Consider the following 13,675-nt stretch of genomic DNA (forward strand, 5'->3'; position numbering starts at 1 on the left):
CCATTTCCAGTTTCCCGAGGGACTGTCTTTCTAAACTTTTAATATGTCTATAAAAAGGAAAAGAAAATCTATTTGCGCGTATTATAATCAAATATTTTCCCACAATCAAACCTCAATGGTCAAACGGTTGTACCGTTCTAAGTTTAAGCATTTTGTAACAGGAAAACAATTGTCAGTAATTAGACCTTAAAAGGTTAGCATCTCAGGACGATGGCATGTAATACTTATTTCGTCCACTTGGGGGAGCTCAGGTTACATGACGACAGCTTAGATTAATCCAAAAACAATCTTCTCAGGAGCTGGAAAATTTTGTTATTTAGCCTTAAATTCAAGCTGGCAATTAATAGAGTATAGTATGACATTTCTTTATCATCATTTCTAAAGGAATTGTGTGAGAAAGTATTGTGAACAAGCATTGGTTACACATAAAATGAAGGAGTGTTCTTAACCTTGCTGAAAATTAAAACACTGCAAAAGTAACCTATTTAGATTGTTTTCAGCAATAATATCAACAACAGATAGCAACAACATGGTAACATAACTACTCAAATGGAGGCAAACGTAATCAAGTAACTAAAAGATTATTTAATTAAACAGGTAATGCTTTGAGTCTTTGGAGACTGCAGTCTTTGTTTACATAAAGTTCAGGGCTGTCCTTGGTGTCCTGGATTTTGTCCCATCTGGGTGTGACCAGGAGTATCCCTTTGATGAGAGGTAATTAAACACATAGCAAGGTCAGTTGCCATGGTTACATGTGTGGGGCAGTTTAGGGTTTCCTGCCCCTTTCTTTAAGAAGAGTTCTGATAGGCTGTTTGTAATCTCTGGTTAGTTTCTTTGTCATTTTAACAATTCAGGCACCTAAAGGCTTATCTCGGCTGTTGCCAAAGGTGGCCAGTTTTATGATCAACTGCCCAGGAATAGCACTTAGGGAAAGCGACCTTTCCACCCCCCTTCTGTTCGGGTCTCTTCAGCCGTCTGTTGAAAGTTGATCTCAACCCCCCCTCCTCCTTCTCTCAGGGAAAGAAGAGGAATTTGGAGTAGTCCAAATTTATTTAATATAAAATGCACAAATCCACACTGTTGGTCCACTACATGGTAACACTGAAGTTAGTCCATAGCGTCATTTGCTTTTTTACAATAGGACGGATGTGAACAAATGCTAAAATGTGATTAGATATAAACAGGCAAAGTTACTTAATGTACGTGAGACATTGGGAGAAATATTATCAATATGTTGGAAAAAATATCCAGGTTTCTGTCTTTGCGTTGCATTTTCCATGAGCATTTTAAGTTGTATTGCTAAACATTTGCATTCTTTCAAGAAACCAGGGTTCTTGATGACAAATGAAAGAGAAAAGCAACATGAAGTTTCTTAGTATGGAGTCAGGCCACCACGTGCCTCCAGGACAGCTTCAAGGCTCCTTGCCAAGTCTGTGCAACTCTATTGGAGGGATGAACACCATTTCTCCACAAGATATTCTCTCATTTATATATACCACCTTTATTTAATCTCATTGAGATCAAGATCTATTTTGCAAGAGAGACCTGAGTATAGTAGATAGAAACAAACATAGAAAGACATAACAGAAGCACATATAGCATCAAAGACAGTCACAGATATCACTAAATAGATTTGAAGATAAAAGTTTATATTATATCATTTGGTCTCATGGAGATGTGAAACTGGGTTGGGATCTGGTAACTGTAAAGGCTGTAGCATTTTATTCACATCATTTTCATATTAACCAAACCGTATTGTTTATTCAGGTTTTTCCTTTAATTTGTCCCCTATCTGTATGTCAAACTAGTCCTGGGGACCTGTTCTTAATCCTTACACTATCACTTTATGTGACTGTTTAAGAAAAAAACTAGACATCAAAATTGACCATACTCAATAGTGATGGTTTCGGAACAAAAATGTACACTGTACAATGCTTTGAATTTTAATGCACAAATGATTATCAAATTACACCTGCTGGACTGTAGTTAATCATCACACTATCCTTTAATCTGTAAAGGTTGTTCCTTTTAACCTTTTTTCCCCAAACTTTTATTTAACCTCCATGGTGTTCAGTAGTTTCAGTAAAGTTTACTGAAATATCTCAACAACTATTTGATAGTTTGTCATGAAATTTTGTACAGGCATTCATGGTTCCCAGAGGATAAATTCTAATGCCTTTGGTGAGCCAATCTTTCCCTTATCTGAGGTTGACATTTTTGGGTTTGACTAAAATGTCAACAACTATTGAATGAATTTCCATGATGTTTGGTACAGGAATTCATGTCCACAATTTTAAGCCTTCATCATCACTGGATGGGTTATGTGGATTGGTGTAAAACATTCCACCACCACCATTACTCTCTGAACACCTCTTTTCAATTCAAAACATTTTTTCTGTTATTCTGTAGACCCCGGTAACATTATTAAACTGTCTGTTGTTCACCAGGTGCTAATATGATGATCCTATAGTGTTGAAGGCAGTGTGAATTGGTGCCAGCTGTGTGTCGACAGATGTGTAATCTGAATACACTCCTTTAATGTGCTCTCTCTCTTCTCAACATAAGTGAAAATACATTTTCCTTCAAGCTGATGGTCATGTGCTAAATTTAATGTTGCATCAGCCCATGGCCATCCCTTTATGCTTCAATGGATGGATTTTAACCACTAAAGGGGATATAAAGGCCATCTGCCTGTCTCTTTAGTGCCAACTTTCCTGTATTTCTGTCCTAGAACTTTCTATTTGACAGATATTTAAACCACGCATGTGCAGATCCAGATATACTGTATAGAACAGTTTATCCAGAAAGATGAAATTGTCAAATACAGTACTGATATTGAGTAGAAGCAGAATGTAACAGTCCACCTGCCAAATGTTATCAAAATGCAATTCATGACACAAAGGATTTTAGTCTCTGCTGAGTTAAAGTTTACAGAAACTATGTCTGTAGCCTAGATGTTGGACTTCAACCTGAAATTGAGGTGTTTTTTGTGGATTAACACTGTTGTTACATAGGGTGCTCTTCATTGTTATGCTGGTTTCTACAGTGATCCAGCTGAACTGAATGTAAGACAGTCTCAGCTGCAGTTGGGGACACAGCCAGTAACAGTAGAGCTCCTCACGTGTAGGCAACCGGGGCCAGTAGTGTCAATGTCTCTTTTCAGATGATGGTACATTGACAAATGGGCTAGAAGATGGATTCATATGTATTGTGATATCTAAAAGGTGGGTTAAATTAGCTCTGCACAACAGGGAAACCTGTGTTTTCTGAAAGTTAGTTACAAAACGGCATTATTTTAGAATGAATTTTGTCAACAATATCACTGTCTTATGCTGAATGTCATGTGTGCTGAGTGCAGTCAAGAGTTATGAACCCAAAAAGACACCAAGGCTGGGCAGTTCAGTTTGCAGTGTTTAATGATCCAAGTAAACAAATCACACCTGAAGCAGATAGTCCAAAACCTACTGCAAAGAAAGTTCAGGCAGTAAGTCGAGACAAAAGATCCAAAACATAAATCCAACACTAGTAGCTAAAACCAGAACACTCACCAGGGTATAAGGGTCAATTTGACAACAACTAAAGCACTGACAGGAGACTTAAGTACAAACCAGGAAGGTGACAAAGGAGGCAAAGGTGAAACCAATATAGACAGTCAACTTGAAGTAAAGTAAAACAAGAACTCACAGGCAGTGGAAACTGGCAACATCCAAAATGCAGAACAGGTAGTGCAGCAACTGGCAGCACACACATGAACCCGATAATGACCGGATGAGGACTAAACAGAAACACCAAACATATATACACAGGGACTAACAAGCAGATGACAGGTGTGGTATCCAATATTTGTGCATTTGACTCATAACAGTTCAAAGTAGCACTGTAGCAGCAGGACAGAGGGTCAGTGACCTTCTACAGGGAGAGCAGTGATTGGTGGTTATGTAGGGACTGAACCCTTCTATAGAATCTGACCTCTAACCCCTTGTTTTGTTACTTGAAAATAGTACTGTACCCTTCTATGGGTTTGACCTTTTATTTTGCAGACTCAAACCCCTCTATGGTACCTAACAGATATCTAAACATATCCTATATAAGCTATGTTTGATGTACAGAGAGACAGAGTGGCCATTGGGCTGGGTCACTCTCCAAGCTGCTGCAGAGCTTGTAATTGATGCTGAACTCCTTGATTTAATAAACTTTTATGATCAAGAACAGTGTCAAGCAGGTTTCTTCTCAACACATCATTGCAGCATTATTGTTTGGACACCACACAGGGATCAGGACTAATGAGGCACAGGCATGCAGAGAGACAACAGGGGAAAACAAAGGGAGACAGTGGGGCAGAGGGATTACTGGGGCAACATACAGAAACCATGTTACAAAATATCAGACAAGAATCTAACCCCAGACAATAACAGAAACCCATGTAAACAGACAAACACCGACCATTTATAACACAGGGATCATAACAGAGAAAACCTAAACGAGAACACAGAACTAGAACACAGAGGCAGGGAGTAGAAAACAACATAATGGGGCAAGGCACGACTGAAACTAGGATTAGACAGAACACCAGACAATTACAGAATAAGACAGGAACTAAGGCAAGCACAGATCAAAACCAAAAGACAGGCAACAGTAAATAAACTAACTCTGGGCAGACTGAACACAAGACAGGACTGAACACCAAAACACAGACCTTAATGACAGATACAGAACTGACAAATAAATAAACTCACAGAGAAACTCAGGACAGGATCGTAACAGACACATTCAAAATGAACCAAAACACATGTTAACACACAAAGACAGATTTAAGAACCTAAAACAGAACTAACAGAACCCACAACCACAACATGTGAGTGAACTGTCCGGAAAATAATCTAGAATGTATTTTGTTTGTGTGCAATAAGTTAAGATAAATTTTCAGCCGGTCAAACATCCTAAACTTTATGGTTGTACAAAGACAGGAGCAGTTTCAAAAATAACATAGCATAACATAACAATTGCCTCAAGTTTGTTCCTCTTCCATCAGCACTTGGACTGTCTGACCTTGTGTGTCAAAGTACATGGTATCTTCATGGAGAGTGATTGACAACTGGAACAGACCTTGGCTTAATGGCACATTGAAGTTTTAAGGCTGCAGTTTCTCACAAAAGTGAGTACACCCCTGACACTTTGATACAATGGAAAGTAGTGAGTGTACAGCTTGTATAACAGTGTAAATTTGCTGTCCCCTCAAAATAACAGCCATTGATGTCTACAACAAAAGTGAGTACACCCCTAAGTGAAAATGTCGAAATTGGGCCCAATTATCCATCTTCCCTCCCCGGTGTCATGTGACTTGTTGGTGTTACAAGGTCTCTGGTGTGAATGGGGAGCAGGTGACCATACACCGCACACTGCATCAAATTGGTCTGCATGGCTGTCGTCCCAGAAGGAAGTCTCTTCTAAAGATGATGCACAAGAAAGCCAGTTTGCTGAAGACAAGCAGACTAAGGACATGGATAACTGGAAGCATGCCCTGTGGTCTGATGAGACCAAGATAAACTTATTTGGTTTAGATGGTGTCAAGCGTATGTGGCGGTAACCAGGTAAGCAGTACAAAGACAAGTCAAGCATGGTGGTGGGAGTGTCATGGTCTGGGGCTGCATGAGTGCTGCCAACACTGGAGAGCTGCAGTTCATTGAGGGAACCATAAATGTAAATTTTTAATTTTTGCTCAAATAAAATGCTAATGCTCATTAAATGTGTTTACCGGGTCATCGGGGTGTACAAGAGTACTAATACTGTGTTTGTTTTCCTTTTTAAGTTGAATCTATAGTAAAATCAGAAACATGGGTACCTTTAATATGGAAAGCGTCTGAAATGAAAACTTAGCATTGTGAGTGATTGGGGTCAGAGAGAGCACAAGAGAAAGAAAAGGATGATATTGTTACACCAGCTTGGAAAAGGCGAGGGCTGGAGAGAGAAGAGGAGGATGGGGGAGGGAGGCGAGAAGACCTCAGGAGTCTTGGCTAGCTGTCCCTTGGCAGCTGAAGGCACAAACAGGAGCAAGCATATCTGTTTCCAGAGAGGCAGAAAGTGGGAGAGTGAAATACACAAGGGAGAAAGGGATGGAAAATGAAACTGACATAGAGAAATGGAAGAGTGGGAGAGAGGTGGACCCAACAGTAAGGCTTATTGTTTATATGGTTTGTTTATTATTTTTCTCACAGTGTTTTTGTAACATTGACATAAACTGTGAGACACTACAGTGTGTGATAAATATTACACAATTAAATGAAATACTTCATAATATATCCCAGACACAACTAATTTGCTACTTTACCCCAGTCATTTTTCACATTAGACTTGATCTGAACCATGTCAAATACTAAAATAAATCGGCGTTTCCTCTGCTATCTTTGGCTGAACACAACTGGCTGCAGTAATTGGAGAGGATCATTTGGGTCAGACCTGCTCAGATACAGCTGAGGTTCAAGTTGCTTTTATCACCAGCAGGGGGCGAGCAGCGGCCGTGCATATCATCAGAAGCTGCACCCTTATATCCTCCAACCCCCAACTGCACACGCGTGCGCACGCAACCACACACATCTCCCAACACACATCTTACCTCTCTCACATGAGAGAGAAAGAAGGAGAAATGTGATTTCGCTAGAAGGCCAGACAATTAGTGACTGTTGGAGAAACGCATGACACACATCTCAGCTGAGAGAGGAGAGCAAGACTGACAGAGGGAGGCAGACTCACGCACAGGGAGAGGAGAGCTGAGTGATGGAGAGGGAGTGAGATGGGTTTTATTTGAATGCTTAATCACCACCCAGTCTGGGGGAGATGATGTGGACTATCATGTGACACTCTACCTGCAATGTTTTCATTTCACCGTGTCTGTCTTCATTTGTCCCTGTCAACGTGAAATTTAAGTATCAATTAACGAAATGTCACACAAGGACAAATTAAAGCAATTGGCTAAAATTGCCTCTCCTCCATTGCTCTGCCATTTGGTTGCGAGATTAAGTGTATTTATTCCAAATAATTGTATTTTTTCGCACCTATGAAATGCAGCCACGTGCGTTTCCTGACGCTGATGGTTTAATACACCAGAGTACATCCATGACTAATCTTCAACGCGAATGAGCAATCATGTATGATGTAATTTTCCGGTGAGAGACGTAATTAGCTGATGTGTTAGTGTATATGGAGCTCTGTGTGCTGTACAGGGGGACGGTCCTCTAGAGCTTGGCTCGGATCATAAAGTGTGTGTTTAACAGTAAAACAGATGAAAGTGCGTTTCTCGTGCCCCACAGGCATGCCCACAAACCCATGCACGCGCATAAAAGCGTAAAAGTAGTGCGCGACACATGCACGACCCCTGACGAAAAATGAAAGCAATACCTAACATTGTTCTTCAGTGTGGGTCTGTGGTGCTCAAGGTTTATTGACCTATTACATCACTCTAATGTTTCCATCGGAATGTGTAGTTTTTGCAGTGGTGGGATCATACAGTTATCTAACCAATTGGATTCACACACACACACACACACACACACACACACACACACACACACACTATTTCATCCTCTCTTCCCCTTCCCTTCTTTTCTTTTTCTTCCCTCTCACTCAAGGTATCTCGCGCAAGCCTGTGTGCGTGTGTGTGCGCGCGTGTGTGGTTAGGGGTATCTAGTGTGTTTGTGCGTGTCTGTAGGCTGAATTCTTATAGCCCGGCTCACTGAGCAGAGAGAGAGAGAGAGTTTTGTACAGGGAGAGGGACAGACATTCTCCAGTCGGGAAGCATAGCCTCAGTCTGGGCAGCCACGAGCATCAGCAGCGGTGTCTGCCTCCCCATCAGCGCCACCATCACTCTTCTGCATCCCATTCTGGACCAGACACCCCGTGCTGTGACACTGTCTACGAGCAGGGGTGTGTGTCACTCGTGGAGCAAATAAAAGCCGGCAGCTTGCGGCATTAAAAGGCAGAATCTTCGCCCTCCCATAACGCGAACAAGGGGGGCACAGCAGAGCGAGAGAGGGGAGTACAGAAGGTGGCATGGAGGAGAGGTGTGTGTGTGTTTCTGCGCGGAGGCAGGGCAGTGGGATGTGGCGTCTGACGGACGCGGAGAGATGCTGTGAGCTCTGGTATTAGCAGGCAGCTACGCACCGAGCCGCTCTCTCCCCTCCCTCCCCTCCCCGGATGCTCTCCTCGCGCCGACCATTCGCTGAAACCGGGGAATCGGCTCCACACGGCTCGCTGTGCTCACTACCGCTGGAGTACTGCGCGGGGATTTGACACAACCAGGTACGTGCAGCGGCGAGCCCATTTGGGCGCTGGATGCGTGTTTGCATGGCGAGAAGGGGGGTGGGGGAGGGGGGGGGTCTTGGCTGTTTGACTTCATCCAATATCTTCTTGTTGCTTCCCTCCCATCTCTCTGTGGCCCTGTCAGTGGATTAATGAAACGTTATTTGAGAATGATGCATCACGATGTTGCTGGGTTGAAAAATACAAAAATGTAATGGGTTAATGTTATTTAATAATTTTGTTCTAAAATACAGCTCTGAGCCTACAAACACTGTCGAGTCCACAAACGTCCAATTGCTCTGATTCTCACCTTTATGCATAACGCACAACATGAAACGCATGTGAGCAATGCTGTTGTTTCACACTGAGCAAATGCGATGAGACTGGCTCTCCTAATGCCAGCCAAAGAAATGGTAATATTTTGATTTATGAGGGGAGACAATCTGTTGAGATGTTGGCTGGTTTCCTAGGGCTGCAGGCAGATATTTCACTGTTGGGAAATACACAGGTTAGGAGAAGGGAGGCAAAATGTAGCTGAGGATGGGCGTGAGGGCAATATGATCTGAGGATGCACACACCCTCACATGCTCATCCCCCACTGTGATGCTTCGCTCTTCTCTCAGCAGCAAGTGCATGCTTAAAAGCAATCATGCACGGAGGCATGCATGGCGCACATGTGTGTGCACGCACGGCTGCACACACAGACGCACAGGCATGCACACACCCACATGTACAAGAAGACACTCGGCCATAATCCGAAATCATGTGTTCTGGAGACATGACGTAACACATGAACATTTCTCATCCATAAACCTTCTAAAGGTTTGCACAAAATATTCCTCAGCCTCACCCGGAACGACCAGAGAATGAACAACACATCACAGCATGTAGTATAATTGCTTGCAGCATAATAACCTTAAATTGGCATAGCCTACTTGCGTTTTCATTAGGAGAAAAGCGCAGATTGTACTATTGTGAGAAATAGGTTAGCATGCCTCCAACTGACACTCATTTTCATTAAAGGAGAGTGGCAGAGATTGTAAGGCTGTGAGAAATGGAGTATTTTAGAGTGCGCTGCTAATCAGAGGAATTAGAGAAAAGGGGGGAAATAGGTCCCTGGCCATTAATGCAGGGCTGAAGTAGCAGTGCGTTAGAGCATATGGGAGTGGGTGTGGCTGAGTTGCTCCCCATTTCTCTTGGGGTTTCTCTAGTCTGACTCATAAATGGGAGTGACTCTACCTCAGGACCACAGGAAATCCCAGATTTGTTTTTCTGTCACAGTTGCAAGCAACTCTTTTTTTGGATGCTCTTATCTGTTCAAGAAAGTTTTTCTATTTTCTTTTTTTTTTTTCCAACAGGCTAAAAATGTAGTTTGCAGTGAGTTCATATGAAGATAGCGGAGCACTTGGAGGTTCAGTGCCTTGCTCAAAGGCACATAGCCTCTGAATTGTAATGGGTGGAGCAAACAGATTGTCAGGATAGAAAAAACAAAAACACCAACATTTTATATTAAATATGTATATTATATATTCCTATTAATTTCCAGGCCGGTGGAATATATAACATATTTGAACACTTCATGCCTTTATCTGAAACCCAATTATATTATGTATCAAGTGATATGACATAATAAACTCAATATATAATTAAAGGGACTATTTGTTCCAGACAGGGCCTTATTTCATTGTGGGCAAAGGATGTGTGTGTGAGCAAATGCTACTTACATAAATTAATAGTTTATCACATGATAGTATAAAAAACCAATAGCCACTGTCCACATATCTTTACGTAGGGGCTACAGAATGAGTTCCGTTACACTGAATCTGCTTATTATGCCACAAAACGAGGATCAAAATAGTGAAGATGCTGTAGATGACCAGAAGATAACCCAACAGGTAATCCCAGTCATGCTGGCTTGGAATAAATGGTACAATTTAATTTGAAGCCCATCTGCTGCTGAGACTACTTACAGAGCCATTTCTTTGCAGGTTCTGTGGTCAAATTGTTAAAACACACACGATAAGGTGATCTAGTTATCTGTCATCCTTTTCTCCTAATTCTTGCATCATTACGCTCTAATGGGACGATACAGGCGATACCATGTGGGTATTATCAAGTCATTTGCGTATCAACTCTGCCTCTGGAAAAGGGTGAATACTAATAATATGTCAAACCTTAACATGTAGATGTCAGGATTTTGGCTCTGTAATGAGAAAGGCAGCTCCCTAATTGGTAATCAGCACTCATTAAACAGTAGTACTCTTTTAGCATGATTTGTCCAGACAGAGTGCAGCCACAGTGCAGCACTGTGCTTTATTTAAGTGATTTTCCAGTCACTGCTACCGTAAACAGCGGCAAATCCCAGACACTGTCAGCCACAATTGTGGCTGTAGCTCATAGTAGTACATTAAGTACATTCAAGAAATAATTCAGTTTTTTGGGATTTGAAATTCCAAGAAAGAATTTAAGTAAAATATAATGGGCCGGAATTATTAACACCCCAAAAGAGTATAAAAGTGCATGTGTTATTGTAGTACCTATTAATTAACTAATTAATTAACTAAGTATTATTTCGTAGATGACGAGAGGCGCAAACACAATGGAGGTGGCAATATAAGAAGGTTTTGGATGTATTAACGGTTTCCGCCATGGAGAGTCGGGAAGGAAGCAGCCACTGCGTAAAAACCTTGGTTTGTTTCATTCAGTGCATCCCGAGTATGTGGAAATTGTATCTGCCCATCCTGCGTAAGATTGCACTAATTACTTGGGACAGCACACCTGAAAAACTGCTTTGAGAAACCCCAGCAGAAACAGCTACAGTATGCTGGAATGACCCAGACACGAGGACAGGGTGTGAACTACGGGGTAGCCAGGGGGACTAAGACATGAGCTTCCCTAAAAACATGATTTGTGAAATTTTGGGGGGTCTCTAAAATACTGACAGTATGCTTTTGGCATTAATTTCTATTTTTTTGTATTATCATAGATCATGCGTAAAATCAGGGGCATCGTGCTTCCAGCCAGAGGGAATGATCACCGACCGTTCGCTGGCCCTGTATGCCCCAATGCCCCATTCCCTCTCCGATACCTACAATGGGTGGTGTTGCTATTAAGACCGGCACGCTGTGAACAGTTGGTGATCGTTCCCTCTGGCTGGATGACTCTTAAGCACGATCCATGCACCACTGCAACTGGGGGCTCTCCGCACTCAACCTTCTAAATTCTATAAACCCTGATAGCTATGGTATGGTTCCCACACTGCGCGAGGAAATGCAGAGTTGCAAGAAGTTTGGGCATGGCAGGTATTGCGTGACTCCTTGTAACTGGCTCCAAATCAGCCCTTAGGTCAGCCAACAGCTCCAATATGGCATGGCTGGACAGGCAAAATGCGCACGTTCCTCAATGATGCCAAAAAAATTTACACTAATGGAAAAAACCCTTCTCTACCTCTTCTTTCATTACGGCTGTGTTACCTTCTCGCAACGAACAGCAGCCATCTCTGCGCAACACTTGGCGGTTTGCACCTTCTTTTCAAATGCATTAAATACAGATGCTGTGGCACTCACATGAAATCGCTTTTAGGCTTGTTAGATCACATTGCGTGCAGAAATTTTTTGTATTTGCAAGTTACCCTCCCATTACTTTTCGTAACGCCCCAAATTGCATATTCATTAAGGCAAAAGTAGTAAATGAACAACAGGTGCTATCTTGCACTTTTGAAAGACATCATTCTCCATGCACATCGACCAGCTTACACTTTAATTTGCTGGTGATATCAAATTTGCACACGTTTTTACTCACGCAAAGCTTTGGTAAATCTGGCCCAATGAGTATAAACTGAGCCATGTACATGTTTTCAACTCAGTTCTTCAATAAAAATATTTATTAAAAATGTTTTTTCTCCTTATGAGATAACATCCATTCAACTGGTTCCACAAAGATCTGGTATCAACTAATCTCCATAAACAGATATCTGAATATGAATCTGTAGGCAAGAAATTGGTATTGGAAGCGTTCTGGTTTCTGCTTGTAGTCCGAGTAGTATTGACCAATCACATTTAAGCGGGCCTTGGTTGCATGAAGGTGCAACTAACAGTCCTTGTGGAGAGCAAAAGACATGGAACACATTGGCCGAAATGCAATCTCGGAACCCTTTGGCTGTCGTCTGAGTGCTACGAACATATCTGCATTCAAATCGTGGTCACATAATAGCCAATAGGTTCCAAGATTGCTTATTGAACTGTAAACAATGACCAGTGCATAGAAGAGGTAGTATTGGCCTGGATATCTGTTATCTGGAGTCCCGAAACATTGGCCAATGCCCCAGAGGCTAAATCGTCATGAGATGATAGCCAATGGATTTTGAGACTGGGTATCAAGAAACCTCACCAAGAACACATTTTACATTTACATTACATTTTTTTGTCTTTGCATTTGCAACTATTAACATTATGTAAAATATAAAATAACCCTAATCCTACTCTTTTTTTCTGCTTGTTTTAATCCACACCAAAACCAGCTTAGCTTGGCTAGATGCCACAGTTCTGCTTAAGCTGCATTTTTTTCTCAATATTAGGTTAATATTTTTGCTTTGTTGAAGTGTTTTTTTTTCTTTTCCAACCATTTTTGTATCTTGAATTTGAGAGTCTTTTGCATAGTGTGAAAGATAATTTGGTTATATTTGAGTATTGCTGGAAGCCATATCTGGTCAGCACTCTGTCAATATCTTCAGCTGTGCATTAGCAGCACATTTCTGCAACTTAAAGAGACTCTGCCTGTGCTCACCCAGAGACAACATCCCCTGCTATGCTAAAGACTATTTGATCAGACAGAAAAAACAGTAAAATCTGGGGAAGACTCTGGACCACAGTCTCAAGAGCCGAGCAAGAAGTGCTTTATCTCAGCCCTGACAAACAAACCAGCTAGCCCTGATTCAGAGCCAGGAACTCAACCACTGTCTTGCATAGGCCAACACCAAGACCTCGGCTCCAAATAATAGTGAAGGAGACAGTAGAGTTTGATGCTGAAGTTGATTAAAATGCATTAATTAATATATTTATTTCATTCTTTCAATTTTGTTTCATTTAATTAACTGCATTCCACTCATAATTTCCATCTTATACTTATTTCATGTCCACATGCAATTCTGCTCATTAGATTTTGTAATTGAAGTGTGTAGATAATATATTCATTTATTGGTATTTCTTTTTACTATATAATGTATAAGAAACCACTGACAGATTAACTGATTATAAGTAAGAACTTGTTTTCCAGTAATAATTAAATGGTGCCTCTCAAGACTGTCTAATATTCATTTTCTTGTCTTAGTTCATCCTGCTAAAACTTATCAATCAGCAAAGCAGTGCGCACCTACATAAGA

General features: G+C 41.4%; 1 protein-coding gene across 2 annotated transcripts in view; it reads left to right on the top strand.

Moving 5' to 3' along the window:
* The first annotated feature begins 7,593 nt into the window (after nt 1–7,593).
* Nucleotides 7,594–13,675, top strand: part of LOC119890745 (protein unc-13 homolog C) — a 107,530-nt gene continuing 101,448 nt past the window's right edge. For both annotated transcript variants that reach the window (XM_038702126.1, XM_038702127.1), the window contains exon 1: nt 7,594–8,295. The gene's annotated coding sequence lies outside the window, so the exon portion shown is untranslated. The remainder of the gene's footprint in view (nt 8,296–13,675) is intronic.

This window comes from Micropterus salmoides, unplaced genomic scaffold (genome assembly GCF_014851395.1).
Source record: "Micropterus salmoides isolate LMB-PRFRI ecotype aquatic unplaced genomic scaffold, ASM1485139v1 Ms_hic_scaffold_6, whole genome shotgun sequence".
Lineage (NCBI taxonomy): Eukaryota > Metazoa > Chordata > Actinopteri > Centrarchiformes > Centrarchidae > Micropterus > Micropterus salmoides.